At 45.6% G+C, this 23,625-nt stretch overlaps 1 long non-coding RNA gene across 4 annotated transcripts in view; it reads right to left on the bottom strand.

The window, feature by feature from the left end:
- Positions 1–23,625, bottom strand: part of LOC119406099 (uncharacterized) — a 38,371-nt gene that overhangs the window by 5,341 nt on the left and 9,405 nt on the right. The window contains exons 1-3 of one of the 4 annotated variants that reach the window (XR_005186531.2): positions 6,712–7,164; positions 4,685–4,754; positions 758–816 (exon numbers count right to left, since the gene is read on the bottom strand). The exons of 1 other annotated variant lie outside the window; for it this stretch is intronic. This is a non-coding gene — a long non-coding RNA (uncharacterized LOC119406099). Of the gene's footprint in view, positions 1–757; positions 817–4,684; positions 4,755–6,711; positions 7,165–23,625 lie in introns of those variants that run through there. 2 more of the 4 variants (XR_007417575.1, XR_007417573.1) reach the window with 2 other exon arrangements.

Raw genomic sequence — 23,625 nt, 5'->3', positions numbered from 1 at the left:
GTGGTTGCAGAAAGCAATAGTAACAAGCGTGTCTTAGGTGTTCCTTACATTCAGTGCTTATCTCATAGGCTAAAGAAAGTGAGAAGTAGATAAGGCATTAATGTTGCCCTTATGGCTGCCAATGGGCTGGGTAAGATTTGCGCCACTGTACTGAGAAAGAATGAGCCGGGAATAGACAAAAGGCAGACTCAAATATGTTTTTGCAAGACACACCCACTAGTTTACTGATTGCTGTGTATCTCTGGTTTATAAGGTTCTTTAAAGCTGTGGCTGTTTCTACATAGGACAGAGGGGCTGCTGTGTTATTCAGAGATTAACGGAACGTAAGAGGTCGTAAACCAGTGGCTAACACACTAAATTATCTTTGCATTGTCGAGGGTGTATATGCACACCAAAATTCAATGAATGCAAGCTCCTATTCGCTAGTATCGAAATCACATTTCTCTCACGTAAAGCCCCACATCTACCAGATTAATAAGTGTCGCCCCATGCCCGTGTGCAGGTGAGTGTTTGTGTCTACCTTCTTTTCAACCGCTCTGCATTTCTTCAGCTGTTAGTCAGCAATTCTGTTGTCCCGATTTCTCCCTTGTGCTCGTGTTTGCATGCCTACCTTCATTTAAGATGAAGAGTGGCACGACTGTTTGCTGCTCAACCGCAGTCTTGAAGAAAATGTCCCCACATTGCTAATTCATGAAAATATGACAGTTTTGCAAGTGAACCACGAACACAGCTGCAGGATGTGAAACATAACATTTACCTGACTCTCGCTGCATGACTTGAGTAAGCATGGTGCTTCAGGACAGCTCCTTTGCAGATCTAGAGCAAAAACGCAATACAAAATATTAAACAAAAAATACAAATACATGTTTTTACTATAAAAATGCACATAGGTTAAAAAGCACGAGCTCGTATAAGCTGCTATTCACATATTTTAAAAGGTTTCCAAGAAATAATTCTCGAAGCATCCACAAGCTACAAACATAAGTAAATTTGATAAGATGCATCGTCAGTGTGTGAGAATGCATTTTGGCTGTTACCTATTAGGTTATCTGCGTGCAACTATTATAACAATACCTGGGCAATAAACTTTATAAATGCACTTCATCTGGCACTCTGAGACTATTAATATTTACAAACGTCGATGACATGGAAAGGTTATGCGGCTTTGAATGATGATCAACAGTACATACATGACTTCCCCAATCAGCTGTGAAAATGGCTCAAGCTATCGCTCTCTGTGAGCTAAATACACGGTGAACAGTTTTATTAAACCCCATTGCCAAGATAGCTGCTTAAGACATTGCAATGACATAGTCAACAGAGAAGCGCAAAATAATGTATTTCCAGGTTTGTTGGATCAAAAATAAAATACGTCGGCCACGCCACCAGTTTGCTTTGCGTTCGCTTATATGTATTAGTAGATAGGAGGTTGCTATTGCATATACTTCATTTTAGGCCAAAGACCTAGAAAAGTGTTCACATTGGCTCTGACTGCCTTGTTTCCTAGTGGCGTGTGTGTCATCTTCACATCTTGTCTAATGCTGTTTCATTGCCTTTTATATTGCACCAACCAGTGCAGTCCCAGTCAAGCACACTACTGATTGAGTTGTGCATTGCAATCATGCAAATGTGGTTAACAAATATCAGCAAAATAAAATGTAAGGCACAATTACCTAGACAATCATAGCTTGTTTTGAACGAGAAAACTGTATTTCATTATTACGCTTCCTCCACACAGATTCCGCAGAAGTGAGTCGCAAAAGATATGTTGTTTTCATGGGCAAAATGAAGTATATGTGACGCGCCTATTGACGGCCTTTTCTATAGAATATACATATTTGATATTTTTTTGTTTTTAGCTTTTGAAGAAACTGGACACTAATAAAGCACACAAGCTAATGTGCATTCAACATGTCTGGCTGAGTAGCTATTCGATTCATGCGACATTTCAATAACAGAGCGAGTTTCATAAAAAGAGTGTATAAGAAGGTTACAGCTGTTGCTCATTGTAACAAGTTTGCTTGCCCTCTCCTTTTAGCAGATTTCTATAAAATACAAGAACCAAAGAAGGAAAACTGTAGTGATGCACCATTTGGCATAAGGCAATATGTAAGTGACTCATCGCTTAGCCTATAAAAATGACACCATATCTTAAAACAATGGTCATTCCTGCAGTGCCTGAATGTGCATTCTCATAAAGCTTGAATTCTTGCATTGTTTTAACACTACTTAAAAACTGATGATAGTTATTGACTCCAAATTCTTCCACAAAGAGTCCTATTCGCCCTTTAGAGGGTGGCAGCAGCCCACTTTAGCATACGCTAGGCACAAATAAAATCTGAAAACATATTTCTCTTGACGAACAGCCACCAGAGCAAGGTTTTGCTGCATGAGAATAACTAAAACTGAGATTTACGCACAACGCCAGCTGATAACCGTCAGTCGCACTAAAGTGAGCACACAGCAAGGGTCATTTTGGCCCGTTATATCTCGTGAACAAAGCAAATGAGGACATATGATATTAAAACCGTGTGTTCACTGACATAAGCACTCTTCACTAAAAATTGTCGTCAAAGTTGAGACCGGATTGTTTAATTTTATTTTTTGAAAATGCACTTTTTTGAAAAAAACTCGCTTCTTTAACTATTTTTTTTTCTTTTTTTGCGTTTCCCGTAGGAAAATGATCTTCCGTACAAATGTTGCAAAGGTTCTTTTCTATATTTGACACTGTTTTGAAGTTTCCGTTTGAAAAAGGAAAGGCGTCAAGGCGCCTTTCCTATTACAAGCTTAGCACACTTTTTTTATTTCTACCGTGTTTGCCATTTTTTCACATCTTCCTTTTGAGAACGGCATAAAAAAAGCTTGGATGTAATTCACAATATTGCGTTTTAAAACCAGGAAAAAAAATTTTGGACACGTCATTTACAGTTCGCGTTAAATTCTGCCGTGAAATCCGAAAACATTGCAGTGAGCAAAGACAGGAGGCCCGCACCGCCACCTCCAAATATTTTTTTGCCACGCCGGGAGCGTTTCTTGGAAATAAAATTTTCGGTTCAGTGCATTTTGAGTGTGCCCACATAAAACATAAAAACCCAGGCAAAACAAACATATCGACCAGACAGGCATGTTTGCTCTCTCGTTGAATCACCCTGCTGTGCATTGCTGCTGTGTATTTGTGGAATGTGTTTTCTCACCAATGCTTGGTTCGAGGTCACCTAAAATACTATTTTATAAGAACAGATGTGCTACTGTTAATTTCTGGGATGTCAAACTCAACAAATCCGCATCCCTTGCCACGTGTCACTCAATGCATTAAAAAAAGTTTAGCCTGGCTGGTATAGATCCTAGCAGGGTATCTCCATCCTTGATCCAATTTCAGCGCTAAAGAAGTTGATATTATGGTACAGATTCACCATGGTGCCACTCAATGGTATCAGGCTGCCTGCAATGGGAGGAATCTCTTTGTCGTGTTCCACTTGGCATTCGTGACCAAAATCTTATGGCTTTGAAGATGTGTGTACAAAGTATGGATAGGCATTGTACGCCTCAGGAAGCATTGCTTTTGTGTGCCTATCTGAAGCAAATGCATTTATGCCACGGGTATCTCTGCGCTGGCATTAGGTGTCGCCAAATAACCACGAACATTCAACTCTAGGAAAGAATGTTCAGAGCCACGTGTAACGTTCAATGCAACAACAAAAGCAAGGATTGACTGCAAGCCTACTTGGTTCACAATGAGAAGAAAAATGCTACAAGGGTCGATAGAGTGTGTAATTGCGCTTCTTGTATTGCCCAAAAGTGCTGTAGCATTATAAAAATGAGAGCGCCGTGAGAACACCATCTAACTTTGAATATGTAGGAAAGCTTCAAAATGGTGCTCCAAGAACGTTCACACATGATGAAATGAAAACAGCAAAAAAGAATGAAATATTGCACAAAACATCACAAGTCATGTCATGATTGTCATAACTGGAGGAGGGATTTCAAGCTCCCTCAAAAATTTAAAATGCTGCATGTTCATATAAACACACACACACACATAGGAACACAGCACAAAAATACATGATGTATAGCAAGACCGCTACCATTAAAAAATTTTCTGGCGAGGCCCCTGCATGGTGTGTATTTGTGTGGGGTATTCTGTGCTATCTTCATTATGACACTGTAGCAATAACACAAATCTCTTTGCTGTACAAGGGTGTATACATGAAAGCCAAATTTCCTGAATGTGGCCCTATTTCCTTGAATCAATGCGGGAATTGTGGGCGGTGCCATTACTAAACATGCAAATGGAAACAGGAATAATAATAGATACACAGGGATACACGGAACAGCAACACAACACTGTAACTGGTTTCTAGACTTGACAAATTCGGCTGTTTTGGTGCGTGATATAGGTTGTTGTTATAGATTAAACTAGACCTAGAAATGGAACGACACACTTTAGTATTGAGCAGCTTCAGATCTAAATGCATTTTAACTTTGATGTTGATGTGTGGCACATATGTCCTATGTATTATCGAAGATTCCTACTCCACATTAGCACTCCTACATGTTCCTATGTTTGTGTGTAGCAGATGAAACTTATTGAACCTCACCACATGTGAGTAGTCACACATAAATCGCAAGTTTGGTCTGTGACAACAATAATGTCAAAATTGTTTACAACAGAGCTGTGGCCTACCTGCATTTGTTCATCACTCAGGTTCACATCAGCATTGGCTGCATATGGTCATCACCAGCAGGGGAGGCGGCTGCAACAATTTCTTTGTTAAAGCATTGCCGAGAATTTGGCTGGTAGGACAGGCTTTGAGAGAAAGTTGTGTAATAAGGCTGTTACCAGTCAACTCAGAGGTTATGCCAAGCAGGCATGGTCTCACGCAAACCATACACCGAATAATAGATGGGACTGACAAATACAGGGACATTTTAACTTCGTTCATAATGGAACTAACACATTATGCACTGATTAGCTTATGTGTTAGACAGAAAATAACATGAGGGAGGTCAATATATTTCACTAATAACACACATCCTTGTCAGCCACATGCTGTAATGGGCATTCCACAATTACCCATCTAAGAAAATGTGAATAAATGTTATCTGAAATTTTTAAAGCCTCATCGTACATGTGATTATTGCTCAATACACTTTCCCATGGATTCTACTGAATGAATGTCAACAGCATGTGCTTTGCTGCCTTCAACATAATTTATGAGAAATACACTTTGTGCTTGACGAAAATTGCCGAGTTTTTGCAGAATTTCTGTGGTCTACATGTCTTTTTACAGCCAACAAAGCTCCGCATGCCAGTGTTGCACAGAATTTCTGTGGTCTACGTGTCTTTTTACATCCAACAAAGCTCCGCATGCCAGTGTTTCACTGTGCCATATCAATGGATTAGCAGGGGAAGTTGGGCGAGTTGGTACGTTATCATATTCAGCTGAACGTTTAGCGCAGCATAGGTGAGGGAAGAATTGGATGACACTGCGCTCCATTCCTGGTCTATGCCACGTTGCAGGTTCAACGAAACAAGCCATGTGAGTGCCATATAATCTACCTTAGATGCAGGGTGGCTTGTTTCCGTCCTTAGCAACATACACAATGTGCAACCACATTTATAGCATACTTTATGCAATTTAGCATACTTTAGCAAATTAAAATTTATGGTACCGTAACAGAGCCTGAGCTCGAGCTCGTGGGTATGATTACAGCGCTGTTTAAGTGGTGCTTTATGATACTTGCCGGAGTCATGGAAAACTGCAATCGCTCCACCAGTAGAGCGCGAATAGCGTATGAATGGTTTTACATAAACGCACTAGCACATAAACACAGTAATGAGTGCTTAAAACAAGCTATACAGCTGCGGAAGTTAGGAAACAAGTAATACCAATCCAATAAAAGCAGCAGTTGAGGGTAAGATGGGAGCTTGAAGAGATGAAAAATTCGTGAACACGGGGTGTTGCTGGCACCCCGTGTTCACGAATTTTGCACGTAATACCACTGTCACACGTAACTGCAATGCACGAACGCACGTACAGTGCCGAGGGCAATAGCAAATTCAGATGAGAGTACGCTTTGCCAAATTAGGTCAACACGCATAAAGGATAAAAGTGGGTGAAACTGAAAAAACTAAATACAGTGTCATGCTGCAGAAATTGCATTTTCAGCAAATCCACCTAAGCTATTGCTTAAAAGACGACAAACAATGTCCAAGAGTGCTAACCTAAACGCTTTTGGCGGTCACGTTACTTAAGGACGCACAAAATGCACGCCTAAAGAAAATATCTCTACATACACTTTATTTCTCCCACTGTACTGATTCACGGCTCATAGCACAAGACGGTGGCTGGATATCATTCCTTTAGAGCTCGTTCAAAAGAAAAAAATAAATCAAGCTTGGATTTCATTGCTTTACCCCGAGTAAGTTGACGAGTGTAAACTGCACGCATAAAACACAAGACGATGGTGTGTCTGAGAAAAATGTCTCCTTTCAGCAAATATTAACATAGAGCAGCGCGTGCGCACGAGCTAATTACCAAAACTTTATATAACTACTGATTACGCTCTTGGACAAACGTCGTGCGCGGGCACCATGCACACAACAACGATATGTCGAACCAACAAGTTATGCGATTTCCTTCAGGGACAACGCATACTACAATAAAAACGACTGACAACGTACGAAGCGTAACATTCAAAATCACTTACCTCTGGCAAGAAAGCACGCTGGCAGCGTACGCTGCAGGATGACCGCCGGTTTTCAAGCGATGTGCAGAGCAAGGAACGGCCAAGCTACCCGCGTCCGGCTGTCCGCCGGTATAGCTCCCGAAGTGCTCGAACGTCAAGGCATTTTCCAGGCCCACAGAGCGTGTCGTCGAGTAAGGATTGCGGTGCTGCTACTCACTGATGTGTGGAAACATTTGATGAGGGCACGGTCTAAAGAGGGTCTCCAAAGCATGAATCACGTCCCTCGATCACACCGAACAAAGGAGTCGCAGAGAACGGAGTCGCACGGCCGGCATCTGGTGACTATTTGCACGCTGCCGCGCATCATACTCAGTGAAGAACTTGCGCTTACGTCAGTAACCGCAACACACAACACACAATGCGAGGTAACGCAGTAAAGGTCGACAGCGTGAACAAAACTCGACACTACGACGCACGCACGAAATGCAGGACGTCGCCATGTCTGCGAAGAAGAAAAAAAAGAAGCGGCAGGGCGGCAGGGCGATGGTCCGATGGTGGCGACACTAGCGCCACCACCACCTCAGTTTCAGTTTCGGTATCGACATAAGAACAGGAAAATCGTGTGTACGTTGCTATAAATAGCTCAAACACGAGTGCTAACGCTGCAAGAAGGAAATGCGCTATCTTATATATTTGTCTCATCAATCTGTCATTGAAATTTAAAGCAAGTTATGCAGATGTAGCAGAATAGTTAGTGAAGTTGTTCAGGCGAGGTCGGCCTTGACTGCGATGTGAAAATGCACATCATGCATTCACGAACATTTTCTCATGCAATTACATCCGCAGCTTAATGAATGTTTACCTTCAACCTTCACTTTATTTACTAATACAAAAGCGAGTCAGCTCTGAACCATGTGGTTCATTGCTTCTCGCTTGGTACAGCTCAACGCGTTTTGCTTCATCGCGGGGATAAAGCGGGGCGGTGACATAGGATTCCCATCACGCGGAAACACAATGCAAAAGATAACTAACCGTGATTGTGTTTTTCGCGTGCTGTGTACGTGGTTCAAAATACACGAAAACGTTTTCATCTCGGTGCCCATGGGTGCACGTAGTACGCAGTGCAAATGTGCTGTACGATGTATTTTTGTGCCCTTTCTTAAAGCACGAAATCACACCGTTTCGTGTAACATGCATTAGGAAATTGTGACACAGCTGCCAGAAGTAAGTTATGAAGAATTGTGTCCGCTGTAAATGCATGGGTAAACCACGACCTACTGTACTCCTGACCTGCCCAGATATCGGGGGTCCTATGGGAGCGCGCGTCCCCGCTCTCGTTCACCGCTTGCCGTAGGTGGCGCTTCCTATAACCTGTTCGTCTGCTACTCTGCGACCGTTTGGACGGCGCTGAGTAAGAACGCCTGTATTATGTGACGAACTGCCGGCATTATGTGACTGTTTCTGCAAACTTAGACGGAGGGTCAAGTAAGCTATTCTGTGCAGTTAAGTATTTACTGCGCACTGGTTGACTAACGTGAGAAGCCGTAGACTTGCATAGTGTAGGACGGCTGTGTCCTTTTAAATGCAAAAAAAGTTCTAATTAATTTTCCGTATTTTATTTCCAAAGTATTTTGCATTTATGAATAATAATTACATGATATGAGCGCTCTGTGCTGGCGAAACATCATCACGAGCGTTAAAGCTGACGTCAGCGAACAGGTGCTGACTAGCGCCACAACGCTCGTAGGTTACATCCCTAGCGGCAGAAGGTATGAACTAGAACGTGGGCGCTGGAGAGGGGACATCTGGGCAGGTCAGGAGTATAGTAGGTCGTGGTAAAACAGCATATGTCTGCCGCTTCGCGTTGTGTCTTGGGCGCTCTCACTGTTTCACCAGTGCCGTCACGTGCCCGTCGCGCGAAGGGCACACGTTACCCCAACATAATTTTTTGATGACATCGGAGCCGTGGGAAACCCTGATATTGGAATAATGTGAACGCCCCGCGCGAAATTGTTGCCTTATTTCGAAGTGTTTGCTTAGACTTCATAGTCGTCAATCGCGAGCTGCTAGTGGTTATACTTGCAGCTCCCGCTCGTATTCACAAACGTCCCTTTCCTTACGCGTAAAGGCGGCCTTTCGTAAGGAGAACTTCAGGTAAAGTGAAAGAAAGGTAAAGCGACCTTTCAAAGACCCACCTTAGGACATTTTAAGGGCACCTAACGAAAGACGCCCTTATGAGTGACTGTTATGGGAGCGAAGCTATGCACATTTTTACGCTTGAAATCATCCATTGATGCGCGTACAACTTAATCCTACAACAAAAGGTTAAATCAAGCGTGCACTTAAGCTACTGAAAGCAAATACCACTAGTGTTAGACGGGCATTTTGCGCGTTGCTAGCGTTGCTGACTCGCTGACTCTTGTTGGCTAAATTTCCTTTTCGGCTAAACACGAGCCGTCACAATAACGTGTTTGCTAAATTTCCCGTCCTTTCATTTGTGTACGTCAGTGTACGTTCAATGCACGTGTTTGTGCTGGTGGTTGTACGGTACGTTTGCATTCGTAAGCTATAACAAAGTGAAGGGCGTTGTGTGCGGTCCCCTCGTTGAGCCCGGGCTCCCGCCTGTTTCCCTCCATTCGGCTTGCGTCCTCAAGGGAAAGGGGGACGTCTCAAGGCTGAATTCACTGCTGAATTCCCGTAATGTCCCCGTGCGGCGTGTTGTGTGGCCGTGTTCTGGCCGTTCTCGCTGCCGTCGGTGACAGCGGTAGAGAAACGGACGGTCTGTGCGAACCGAAGTGAATGCGCGTGAACGATTTGTCTGTGTTGTGAATATTACCTCCTTCTGAATGTTGCCTAATTCAGCTTTATTCTAATAAATGGGTAAGGTTTTCTCATTTCCTTACTTGTGTTTATTTACTTCGGTCGGTGTTAGCACTTTTGCCGTTAGATTTACGCACCGAGGACTACCAGCGGACTAGTTGGGATTATTTCAAAGAAATCGGAAGGCTGACCACACTGAAGAAGCGTTTACGACAGCTAGGTGAGCTCCGTTTTCGCATCTTGCTACTTTCGAGGAGTGAAGACAGCGGCATTTTGCCGATACTGAGGCTCCTGATGTTTGTTCAAATTGTGGCTCAATCGTGCCAGCTTCATCGTCTTTCCACGCGTGATATGTATCCTCGATGAAATACGACACGTGATTGCTCGCACATTGCTTCGAAGCTTTTTTTTTTTTTATTGTTGCGGATGTCGTGCTTTGCACGCACACATCGCTATGTACGCACACATCGCCACGCACACATCGCCATGCTGGATAGCATAAGCCCTAGGTACTTCGAAAGATACCTTACGGAGGCTTCCTTTTCGTAAAGTTGTCTAAAGGGGAGGATAAAGTGTGTTCTTGAAACACGGTAAGGAGCCGAGCAAGTAATAAAGATGTATTCGTGCGAGTGCACCGCCGAGCTAACAATACGAACCAATACGCTAGCGGTCGATCGAGTTGCTTGTAACCGCTGCGTACAACGATCTGTGACAACGGACGTCGTGTCTATGTGAAATTCGGGTAAGCATGTAGGCGACGCAAAATGTAATTTTAGAAGTGTTGCACTTTGTCGCTTATGCTGTCTCCAATTAGTTAGGGCTTTCGTCAGTTAATTGTCATGTGCAGCGCTTGCCTCTCGCTCGTTGGTTCAGAAGTGAACTCTTCTCACTTCCATTTTCAATGCAAGGAAACAGGAGCGTAGCCAGAAATATTTTCGGGGCGGGGGGGGGGGGGGGGGCGTCAACCATACTTTATATATGTTCGTGCGTGCGTTTGTATGTGTGCGTGTATATATACACATGCAAAATTGAAAAATTTCGCGCGGGGGGGGGGGGTTCAACCACCCCCCCCCTTGGCTACGCCCCTGCAAGGAAACACCTGTAGATGCGCGTTGACAGTTGCTGCACAATGCCCTAGAGTACAAAGTTGTATCACAACAATTCGGCTGTTTTCTCGGATGAGTACTTCTATGCATCATAAATGCAGCTGATCACGAAGCATCCATAATCAGCAACGTACGTGTCCATCGACACAGGCTCCTCATGTTTCTATTATCACATCTATTGCACCCAGCATCCACCCGGCACATCTCCACGTATGCCACCACCCACCCACTTTGCCCACCGGGTCTCCCACCAAACACGAAGCATCCCTGCATCCACCCAGCACACCCACCAATTGTTCCACCACCCACCAACTTCGTGTCTCCACCACCCACCCATTACGCCCACCGAGTGTCCACCAAACCACCAACTTTCCCAGCACGCCCACCAAGGGTCCCACGATGTCCACCATTACTCCCACCATGTACACCACGTTGTCCATCATACCCACCAGAATTTCCACCATTTCCATCATAAATTTTATGATGGGCAATGCTGGGATTTTCAATAGGGTGTGCTACTATAGAGGACGGTGTAGTCTTCCAACAGCAACAACAACAACAAAAATCGTTTAAGTGTTCTTTCTATCCGCGAACGATTACGAAGCGTAGTGACTTCGATCCAGAACGTTTGAAATAGAAGACCAGTAAAGTTCCAAAATTTCATTGCCCACTGCACAGTCATTGTCGGCTGATTTTTTGTCCTTTGTACAGATTTTCTTTTTGCTTCTTTCCATTAATGATAATAATAATATCTGGGGTTTAACGTCCCGAAACCACGATATGATTATGAGAGACGCCGTGGTGGAGGGCTCCGGAAATTTCGACCATCTGGGGTTCTTTAACGTGCACCTAAATCTATAGGTACACGGGCCTCAAACATTTTCGTCTCCATCGAAAATGCAGCCGCCGCGGCCGGCATTCGATCCCGCGACCTGCGGGTCAGCAGTCGAGAGCCATAACCATTAGACCACTGTGGCGAGCCTTCTTTCCATTAGGCCAGATGAATAACCATGGCGTCGACTGCTTGGCCTTTTACGCCCTTTTTTCTTCCTAATCTTCTATGCGACCGCATTCTGTTTGAGACACTCTCGTTATCCATGAACTCATTATTAGTTATCTACTCTACTACGATTCCCTCTGCGGTCAGTAGTGTAGCCTAATAAATAAAATTAATTAACTGATTAAACTGTACAACCGGTTCAGGAGCCAGTGGCTCATTTTCTGCACCAGAATTCACTTTCAGCGAAGCAAATTTGCACGTGTATTTTTGATACCGCGAATTACTACGCCTATGAGCAGGCTTTCGAAAAAAAAAAAAGCCAGAAGAACCAAGCGCCGTTAGAACCTCGCGGATACATTCCCCTTTTATACGATTTCCCGGTTATAACGTCGTTTTGACTCTCTCTCTGTCTCTCTGTTGGTGCGATCGCAGTGGATAACTTGGTAAAGGAGGTTATAGCTTTACGTTGATGTTGCAGTTTTTGCGAAGTTTTTTTTAGGTCCTAATCACAAACCAATAGGTTCTCGATTTCAAAGCAGCGTATATGATACGTCGAGCTTCTCCTCCTTAGATGTCACCGTAGGGGCAACAGGAGCACCCGGGCATCAGAATTATCAGCTAGCGGACGCACATCCAACACCTAGCTCCCAAATTATTGTTTCTGCAGTGTCGATCCTTCAGGCTTCCACGCCATTGTTTGCATTGGCGTATTGTATCAGACCCAGAGAAACATCATGTGCCTCTGTGTAGCTGGCCGTGTGTAGCCTCCTCCGAGCCTGTCGATCCCTCTCCAGCGGGCCTCTCCTTGATCCGCGCATCTGGCGTTAATGGCGGCCTCGAAAGCTTCGGTTAACCGTATTTTCGGTTCCGATTAAGCGAAGTATTTTTACTATTTCGTATTAAACGAGAGGTCGGGTTATTCAAGTTCGCGTCAGCGAGTGTCTATTGCACCGTACAGGCGTACTTACGACTGTACAGCACGAAGGACTCCAGCTAATGATCTGTACAGAATTCAGCCTACAGTGTTTCTTTTATTCGGCAGAATTTTCCGCAGCAATACGTCTAAGTGCAAGCTAAGTAACGGCCTCCAGCTGGGCTTCGTGCAAGAACTTAGGTTCACGTTAAAGAACCCACGTGGTCTCAAATAAGTAACATTTCTTTTTCTGGGTGGTTTGGCTGAATGCTAACGAATACATGGTAGCAAGATGAGAAAAGCAAAGACTTAATTAATAAGAAGGGGAATATAGGAAACAACAGATCCGGTGCTGATTAATCCGGTAATCGCCGCTACTACTCCCGTATTTTGCTTTGAGACTTTAGATCCTCGTAACTTGTATGTGGTTGAAGAAGGTTTATTTGCGTGGGCGTGAAAGGTCTTTCGAGAAAGACCACCGGAGAGAGTTCACTGCTTGTGGCCAGTTCGAGTGTGTCACGTACGCAACCACTCGAAATACAGGGGGGGGGGGGATAACAGAAAGTTTCCACTCGACTACGACCGATTAGGAGATTATGTCTCAGCGCGATTACGGCATCTGCCGGCGTGCGCGGCATTTATCTCTCCCTTCCACTTTCCACGAAAAAAAAAAATGAAATAATAATAGTGCTCGAGGTAGAAGCCAACAATGCTGACACCTGGTTTCCACACGTGGGACGAAAACACCAAGTCTGTGTCGCTAGATGGCGCTAGATGTACTGAATATGACTATAATAGAGAGCTTGGTGGCACTAGAAGAGTGACCCCCGATTCAAAGCTCCTACCATTCATCCATCCATCCATCCATCCATCCATCCATCCATCCATCCATCCATCCATCCATCCATCCATCCATCCATCCATCCATCCATCCATCCATCCAATCTGAAAACAAAACAGAAAAGAGAGAAAAGATCGTGGGGAAAAAAAAAGAAAAGAAAATAGGAGAGAAAATCTGCCTGATAACACACAAGGGGCAGCGCTTTGCCACTTGAAGGCTGTCTGCGGACAAGAAATGTACCGTAGTAAACAAACAGGAGGAACTACTTTTCTGCTGCAAAAAAAAAAAAAAATCCGGAAAGTACTGAACACATCGTAATATAATTAATAATATCTGTGGTTTTACGTGGCAAGACCACGATATGATTATGAGGCTTATGAGGATTTGAAGATTTTAAAAAAATGTCAATCAACTAAGTGACGTGGTTGAGAACCTACGAAGGCGATGTTGCATTTTTCTCAGCCTTTTTTTTTTATTATTATTGCCGCTTCGTACTTCGAAACAGGAGATCAAAAGTGAATTGAAAAACCGAAAGTGCGTAACATTTAAGTATTTTGCCTTTCTTGCTGTTTATTTGTGTCAAGGATCGGGGGATATGGCACATCATCACATATCGTTGCGCAATGCGGTTGGGAGATGCGATTAGGAAGACATGGATTCAACAAAAACGGAAACTAGTCATTGAGTGCGATGATCACATAAGACGTCCTGATAGGTCAAAAGACGAGCCACAACGTTATAGGTGATAGAAGTTGATTTCACGTAGGAAACACAGGGATCGCTCAAGTGTGGGCGTGACACAGGGAACGATATACCGAGGAACTGGAATCGCGGTCTCACACGTACTATTATAAATTATACAAAATAATAATAATAATCAATGATGAATGCTTGGTGCAGAGGGGCCCTGCAACACTTCTTCAGCGTCGTCAGAGAGCGCTGCCGATCGGTAGTCGAGGCTTCTGAGAACACGCGAGCCAAGCATTATAGCGTAGCAGGCGGCTCGGAATTTACAATGAATTCTCAAAGTCAGCTAGAAATCGTTCCCTCGCCTTTTCTCGACAAATGATGCCATAAACCCAAATGACCGCGCCATAAACCCAACGTACACGGCCATTGGCTGATTTGAGCATCGTGAGCTGTGTAGTTACCGTGGCCGCCGCGGAATGGCGCCACGTGCCCGCGCGCGCTCTCACTGAAGGTTAGCCACGCTTTCAAAGAAAGAAACAAATATGCTCAAGGTTATGACGCGCGCGTGATGCGACTTCTTTCCCCCGTGCCATCCCTCCCTGCTTAGCTTCCAGCGCTCTCGTCGGGACGAGAGGAGAGAGCAATTACAACGTGCGACAAAAACACCGCTCGTACTTGACGGATTCTAAAAAATTGTTGTGGCAGTCGATTCGTGAGGCAATAAACTGCTTTAATGCAGCCATTTGATGGTTACTTGGAAAAGTGTTGCAGGGACCCTTTAAAAATGTAATATCGCGGTGTGCTTTATAACAGTAGTATAAAACTTTATTTGCATAGTATCGGCTAGTCTGAAGTGTTTGGCAGGGTTGCGCCAAGCAACTACTTCAACTGCAAAGTACTCGCCAGTATGCTCCAATGACCACTGGAAATTACAGTGCGAATTTAAATATAGTTTGCAAGCACGTTCAGTCTTATTATTCTCCGAGAGACCGCAAGAACGACGTCTTGGCGCACGCTCGGCGCTAATTTTCAGATCTTCGCAAAAATGTATAGCAGGATATAGGAAGGTTTCACCTCTTGGAGCAGTTTGGCGCAATTGGTGCAGCTATCACATCACTGGTATTGCCTTATTTAATGCATTCCACTTAGTCCCCTTTATAACTGACACCGTTGCCAATCCCCCTCATGGGTATGAGCCAGAGTGTCGGTGCGGGACCATGGACCGACTACACATGGCCCGAGTCGGCGTCTGTCATTTTATTTGACCACTATAAACCACGGACAGTGGCCCAAGTTGGAGGCAGATTCGTGCTGGAAAATGCGCGAAATATCCTAATAGTTACGTTTAAAAAAGTGGGCCGTGCGTGTGCTGCGGCGGCCTGCGCTCTATGGCCTTAAGAGGCGACTCATGCCGACGAATCCCACCGGAGGGCGCCCTCCTACATGGGCAGACCTCCTCCCATTCCCGAGTGGCACGGTGATCGGAAATGTCATTCAAGATCACTCTACCGAGGAGGGTGGCCTATCGTTCCTCCACGGGTCTGGTGATTAGATTAGGTTTCAAGGACTATATGTGTGCGCTGGTTCATTGATGGCGATGAATCAAGTATGCTCTCCGGTCTTCTACCCATGCGCAGGAGAAAAAAAAAAGGAACAAAGGAGTAAAAACTAGCGATTGAGGATGATGATGAGGGCAGGAAGTAATGCAGTGGTACGCACAAATCTACATAAAACTGTTGTTCCTTCTTTATTTTTTTTTTTGTTTGATGTGTATTTATTTGCAAATACTGCAGGCCCTACTCGGACCTAAGCAGGAGTGGAAACACAACTATACACATACGTAACTAGCAGCAATAAATAGAACAGTGGTCATGAACATGTATGGCCGGTGTCGATGTTCGAAGGTTGTGGGTATCAGATCCCACCGACGGAATGGGCGAATCTTCGTCCACTGTGATTCATTTCAATATAGGTCAAAATCATTGCACTGCAGTAAAAAGGAAAATGATGACCCATATGAGCTTTCCTAAAGTTAATTGTCTGGTGATATCATTACTTGTGCCATATACAAAGAAACGAGCCCCTCGAACAATGCCTCTAACAGACAATAATGCCAAAGAAGGGTATAGAGGATGTTATTCGTTGTAATTAGGATAAAATGTCAAGAAAGTAAAGTGGACGAAAAGATAACTTGCCGCCGGCAGGGACCGAACCTGCGACCTTCGAACCAGAAACTGCGACCTGCGACCGAACCTACGACTACTTTAGTTCGCAACATGTATTCTCCAAGTCACCCTATTATTAATTTTTATATAAATTTATAATACCACCCAAAAAGAGGAGTTCTTTGAAGATGTGAAACCATTAAACTTAACTTCTCGCCTGCGCAGCTAAAGATGTATATATTTATATATTTGCGCGCTCTCTTTGTCTGCGCAGCCAGCGCGTACGTGTGCGTACTAAAGCCCCTATACTTTAGTGCGTACTGTGAACCAAGAACATAAAACGAGGCCGTAAAGCGAGAGGTGCGCGGCGAGGCACAAAAGGAGATTGGCATCTTTTAAGGGGCCGCATAAAATAGAGTGTGCTGCAGGAACTGCTGTTTGCTCTTCGTCATACGCAGTTCATCTCCTGGGCGCTCACGAGGCGCGCTGAGGTGTCCGAAACAGCTGTTTGCCTCTCTCTCTCTATGGGCGGTGAAAGAGGGGAAGGGCATTCTGGCGAGAAGCCGCTGTCACTTGATGGTGCTTTTATTTGTTTATACATTTCCTCTTCCTCTTTTCTGGGAAACTCGGTCTCGCGTTCACTGCGGTCGTGTGAGGTATAACATAGTTGTGTGCAGTTCAGTCTGGCGGCTTAGCGTGGTGGTTCTTCGGCTACTGCGTTGATTCGATCCATTCGGGACGCACCAAAGTGATCTATCCATTACGGCGCAGTGTTCTTACATACTGTAGACTTGACAACCACCTCCTCGTGTCTAGAGTCATAGGTGTTCATCAGCACTTTATCTTATTCCCATTTGTATATAATGATTGATAATGATTTGATATTGCGATAGTTGTGTTTCGAACACCGATATGTGCACAGAACAACACATAGAAATAAATAAATACAGACAGACAGACAGACATACAGACAGACAGACAGACAGACAGACAGACAGACAGACAGACAGACAGACAGACAGACAGACAGACAGACAAGGCAAGGCAGGCAAGGCAGGCAAGGCAGGCAGGCAGGCAGGCAGGCAGGCAGGCAGGCAGGCAGGCAGGCAGGCAGGCATCGTGCGCGGAGCAGTCGACAGGACAAGTTGATCGAAGCAAATACTTTGTGTACAAGTATTTGCATGGTTCCAATCTCAGTGAACAGGCGTCGGCGCTCTTTACTAGTGCGCCGGATTAAATAACAGGTTGGGGTCTCACCCCCTCTTCTTCCTCTCCACGCGGTGGCCAGGATTCTACCAATAGTGCAGCAATGGCAGGAACATAATGCACACCCGCACCTCAAAAGTCAATGTTCAGTTGACGACGTACGCGGCTTAGAGATTGAAGATTGGCACCTCGGATGACCTATAGTTGCTGTATATCCCTTTGCGACACGGCGTCCTCGTTTGGGGACACGAATTTCAGAGGTGCGTCCCACACCGCGTGTTTCTTCAAATGTCCTGAAACTCAGTGTACACATTCCAGCATGCTTCCTGATTGGATAACTAGCGTCATTTAACTTCATTGTCCTGCGTATTGCTGCATAGGATCACTTTGCTGGAGACACTACCGTTTTAGAGGATCGTTCGACGTGCCGCGTTCCAGGACCAATGTCAAGAGTATTTTTTTTTCTCCACTCGAAACGAATACAACCAAAAAAGAAGGTGTTCATGCTTTTCGGGCCTAATAGTTTATTCTTTTTATGCAAGAATTGAAGCTGACTGATGGCAGAATAATTAGATAATTAGTTTCACGCGAATTAACATCAATTACTCAAACTCACATAAAGCAACACATTCGTTCGTTTTCTTTCCTGGAATGTAATACTGAGTGCCTTCAAATCATGCCATGCGAATTTGACGCATTTGCAGGCAGTGAATCATAATGCGTGTCTGAAGGGGATATGCTACCTTTAGGAAGCGTTTACAGTAACTCTAGGTCATCCTAGGTGTCATCAAGGGTCAACCTAGAGTTACCCTTTTTGGGGAATTGGCGGCTCGTTGACCCCCATTTATAAAGCCGGACTGGCGAAAAGATCTGCTTGGCGTCGGAAAGGTGAGAAACGTGAGAACGGTGACTGGCGTCGGTGGTCGGCGGGGCCGGCAAGGCAGTGGCACAAGAACGGGTTCAGTTCAGCATAGCCACATTTTGACAGAGATCGAAATGCAAGAACGCGCCCGTGTGCTTCGATTTAGGTGCTCGTCAAAGAACCCCAGGTGGTCACAATAAATCCGCATTCCCTCACTATGGCGTGCTTCATTATCGTGTTCCGGTTTTCATTTTTTTTCTCTTTGGAGGTTGTTTGATATGGAATACGTGGCGAAATACATGCCCCTGCCTACGACACCGGAGGCGGGAACCTGTTCTCCCTACGAGGAACTCGTTTTGTCGATGCGGGCCGCCTCTTTTCCCGTGCACGGCCGGTCTAGAGGCGCGCGGAGCGAGAGCGCGCCTCCAGACCGGCCGTGTACCGTGCTACTGACCCGCTCTCTCCGCGCCAATGGGGCGGCCTGTGGCACCTTTGAAAAAAAAAAAAAAAAAGAAAGAAAAGAAAAAGTAAAACCGCGCGACAAGACGAAACACGCAGAGAAGGAGCAAGCCACAGGACGAGCGACCGCGAGCCACCAGCACACAAGAGTTGGTTACAGCTCCCTCAAGGCCTTCGCTTCACCGGAACCATTACCACGATAGTTGGACCGAGAATCTTTGATGTTCGCTGGTGTCCCTGTGAGTGATGACGTAGCAATCTCTACTTCCGGAAGTCGTCTGGAAGAAAGGCGAACGTTGAATCTTTCGACGCAGCGACGCGCGCATATGTCGAGGTGAGCGAGCATGTTAGTTGCACTCTATTTCTTTCTACGTCCTCGTTCAGTCACGCTTACACGTTCTAATGTAGCGAGCTAGGCATTTTTCAATGGCATCCCTTTCGCCGCGTCTTCGTCACGGCGATTTTTTATTGTTTCTTTTTTTCTCAGCAGTTTGTATAGAGGGCGTCTGCGCATAAAAAAATAACGCGCTAGACAAAGGGGTAAAAAGAGAATGAAAATGGCCTCGCGGCGCATCAAGTTCGCACCCAGATGAGAAGGACGCGATGACGAAGAGAGTGGAGGCGTTGAGTAACTTTCTGCACTGCCGGGGCTTGTCGATGACGAAGTGCTGTAGTGTTTCATACACCGAAGCGTTTGAGATGCGCATCGTCATTTGGCGACGCGATTGCTTGCGTGGCTGCAGACCGCGTTTCGCGGCCGAAGTGGACAACGACGTTTCGGATTCCTTGCCACACCCGTGGCCGTGCAACCCTTTTAACGTTCCAGGTGTTTCCAAGGGCGACGAAGCATTCCCAATCCTGTGCACGCTTATCGGACTGTCGTTGCTGTGCTTCGCTTTTCGACAGAGAAACATCCCAAGGTCGAAAGCGTGTTGTCGCCCTCTCGACAAGAGCTGCACGTGGTTATATATATCTGCAGTGTGCATATGTTTTGCGTGCTTCCCCCAGCACGCACGCACCTCTCAACGCTAGCTTATCGTGGACACGGATAAGAAGTGCGAGGGATTGCGACGGAGGCTCCACAACTCGCTCGCACGCGAGAGATAACGCAAGTTTGATTTTCCACATCCGCCAGCGTTTCCGTGTATTGTTGTCGCCCCACTGCATACGCTGTTGTCGCCGAGTGTTACCTCTGGGGCATCCGCGTCAGCTGTGCGAACAAGACGTGCACGATCAGTCGGCGCATCATCGCCGATCGCTGCCGCGTGTACCGTAGTCGCACATGCCCTGCGTGAGTCAAAGTGGTCGCCACGTCAATCGAATCGAAGGGGTTAGCGAGTCGTCGCGATGCTCGGGCGAGTTGACGACGAGGACACCGAGCTCATCGGTGTGCTTAGGGTGCCGGACTCGACCTTGAAGCGTGGCGAAGCACTGGAACGCGCACCGAATGAGTCGACGTCGTCACTCCCGTTACGCCGGCGCTGCTCGCGTTGGGGCTTGGAGGCACTCGTCTTCTGTCTCCTGTGGCCGTACTATTCCTGCTCCGCCTGCTGTTGTCGCGCCTGGCTGCGACTCCTGAGTACTTCCTGCGTGAGTACTGCCCTGTTACGAAAGTTTGCCAACTGAAAAACACGATAGATTTCCCGAAAGAGTGCTTATTGAAGCCTACATAGAAGGCTCGATAGGTCATATTTTGTATTGTCCCGGGTGCTGACCCGAAAGACACGGGTTCGATCCCAGCAACGGCGGGCGCGTTTGGATGGAAGCGAATTGTATAGGCTCGTGTACTGTGCGATGTCAGTGCATGTTAAAGAACACCAGGCGGTCTAAATTACCCGTAGCCTTTTACATACGGCGTCTCACATAGCCTGAATCGCTTTAGGACGTTAGGCTCCATAAACTAAGCGATCAATAGATTCTCTGAAGATTGTTTATGGCGCGTTGTACAAAATAATCAATACATTCACTAGATAGCGCTTACTGAAGGCTGCATAGAAGGTTCGATATATTCTCTAAAGAGGAGTTACTAAAGACAATATGAAGAGGAGACTCAACAGTTATCCCATAGAGTTAAATAATTGATCTTTTGTTCGGGATATACGCAAGATTACAGACATCTTTTTTTGTGAAACTATTGTAGCAATTTCCCAATTCGATTCGCCTGTCCTTTACGACTTGCTGTAGATTCGATTTACCTGTCGCCGAACGGGAGCTTACTCTGGAGGCAAAGTGTTCTAGTTTAACTAAAAAACAGTGTTCATTGAAGTGTATGCATGTTCAAGGGGAATCGTGTGTAGTTCCACAATGATTACTGTAAGGGCATGCACGTATCACAGAATAGTAGGGGTGTGCGAATATCAAAATTTTCGAATACGAATCGAATACGAATATCCACCTTCGAATATCGAATCGAATATCAAAGGAAAAATGCCTCCACAGTAGCAATATTTTATTTAACATGTAGCTATTTGAAAAAAAAAAAAAACATTAACAGCCTGACCGGCAACACAACATACACTGCTATCTCCAGAACACAATGTCCAGGCTAGCACAATGCACATCACAACAGAAGCAAATATCACGGCACAATGAAAGTAATGACTAGATGTTATCATGAAGAAATGAGTTGCTCCACATGATCAGGCAGAAGGCGCTCCCTTCTAACAGAGACACCCCCCCACCGCCACTGAAAAGGCACGCTCGCTTGGAACAGAAGTGGTGGTATAGGGAGGTACATGGGCAAAGCTTTGCCAGACTGGGGTATCTGAAGGTGCCTACAGTCCGCCACCATCACGTGGGTCACTGTCTTTTCAGAAGTGGTCCCGCATAGTGAACGAGTGGTAGTGCGGCACGTTACGGCCGCATAATATTGAAATGTATGGTTACATGATCGCCAACAGCGCTGCACGTCGGAGATGCACCAGCAATACATCATACGTATTAGGGCGCTCGTCGCAGGCAGATATTGGCCTCCGTGTACTTACGATGTTTATCGCTCCTCTCGGCAACGTTTTTAGCTATACGAATGCAGCAGAAATGTGGAAGACGAGTTATTTTATGCATGATAATAAAATCGCATATTCGAATTTTCGAATATTCGAAGTTATCAAATATTCGAAACTTTTCGAATACACAATTTCGAATCGAATACGAATATTTCGAATGTATATTCGACGATATTCGAAACTTTCGAATATTCGCACACCCCTACAGAATAGCTACCCTTGAAATAACACTTTCACAATCTCCCTGGTCGACTTGTAACGCAGCGCGCGCACTTGGCGTACCTGACAGGCTTCACGTGCCCGCGACCGTACTTTGAGCGACTGCTGTTGCGCCACTTGGACGTCATGTTCCGACTGTTCCATGTACCTGTCGTATCGGGGTGTCGGAAGAGTGATGTTACAGCGACGAGGTGTTGTGGGTTAAAACGTCTCCGGCGATGGACGGCGAAACCATATGTCCCGTCTTGCTCTTCGCCGTCCATGTGTGATTTGTGCAATGAAGACAGCTTAAACGCATCACACGTTAAATAATGTAGCTTAGTGCAACAATGTAATTAAATGTTTACGTGCATTTTGTAATGTGTCACCCTGTACTTCGTTGCAAAGGCGTATGACACGGGTTGCCAAGTTCGTTCTTTTTTAACGTATCTATAAAAAGTCGCTTACAAGTCAAACCCCTCCAGCCAATGGCGTCGCCGTGTCATCGTGACGTCAAGGCCGACCGCCTTCGCGCCGCGCTCACGAAGGAATCACAAAGCGTGTCACAAAGCGGCCGCGACGTCACATTGTCGCAGCAACACCATTGACTGGAGGGGGGTCCTATGACGGCGAAAAGCCGCAACTCTTGACTTGTAACCGAGTATAGTGTATGCATCATTACTTAGGTCACAGTCACGAGAGTGGCCCAGCAGAGCAGCTATAGCGTAACGTCAGCGCAGTAATGAAAGTGTGAACGCAGGCGTTGATAGATCTGTCAAGCATTCAGCGTAATTGTGTCGTTGCTGTGGGTTACGTGAACGCATGCATATGCTCTCAACTGCTGCCGCGCACGTGATATGGCGGCGGGTTCGCTTTAGTGCGGCCTTGCGGCGACCCTGGTACGGTTGGAAGGGGATAACGACACCGCATACCAATGATATCAATGCCTAATCTATCACCTGCGGCGGGGCGGAAATTGATTTGAGGCTATCTGCTGCGACGTATTTCGCATAGCCCAGTTGTAGTCGTTATGCATAAGACTCACTATATGCACTATGAAACGGGTCACAGTAGAGGTGTGTGCATGTGCGCTGTAGAATAGAAGCGACGAGATTGGAGGGAAAGTGGAGGGAAGTACGAAGGTACTTACTGGAAGCGGAGAATCAAAAACGCACGTTTAAGAAAGTTATTGTTGCTGTGTATGGTCCTCGCAGCATTAACAAGCTTGGTACAACTGTATTTTGCAAGGGCAAGAGTTTAAGCTTTCACGACTTAACAACATCGTTTGAATTTTCTTAGGAAGAGTAGGGGGGCGACAAGCAGTCACTGTGACTAATGCACATCAGCTTGCTATTAAAAACGCAGATTGCATCACGGCCCAAGGTCGTTGCCTACAATGTATATCGCACCCTCTCCGGAATATATGTCACTGTGGGTTCATATATGCGGGACAGCAACGCCTGTCCCGTCTATATGTGTCTATCTCTCGCGTTCGCCTGTCTAGCGCAGTAGCATAGGCTGCTTCTTTACTGTCACGTACAAAGTAACCCAGCAGCATTTTCTCCGGGTGTTGAGAAATTCTGTAAACATTAAACGAACAGGCTGAAAGTGTTTTAAACTGCCTGGTGGAAAGTGTTTAAACTGCCTGGTGCCTCCGAAATGAAGCACCT

Source organism: Rhipicephalus sanguineus, chromosome 9 (assembly GCF_013339695.2).
Source record: "Rhipicephalus sanguineus isolate Rsan-2018 chromosome 9, BIME_Rsan_1.4, whole genome shotgun sequence".
NCBI lineage: Eukaryota > Metazoa > Arthropoda > Arachnida > Ixodida > Ixodidae > Rhipicephalus > Rhipicephalus sanguineus.
The sequence above is the reverse complement of the archived record's forward strand: the minus strand, read 5'-3'. Positions and strand labels throughout refer to the sequence as shown.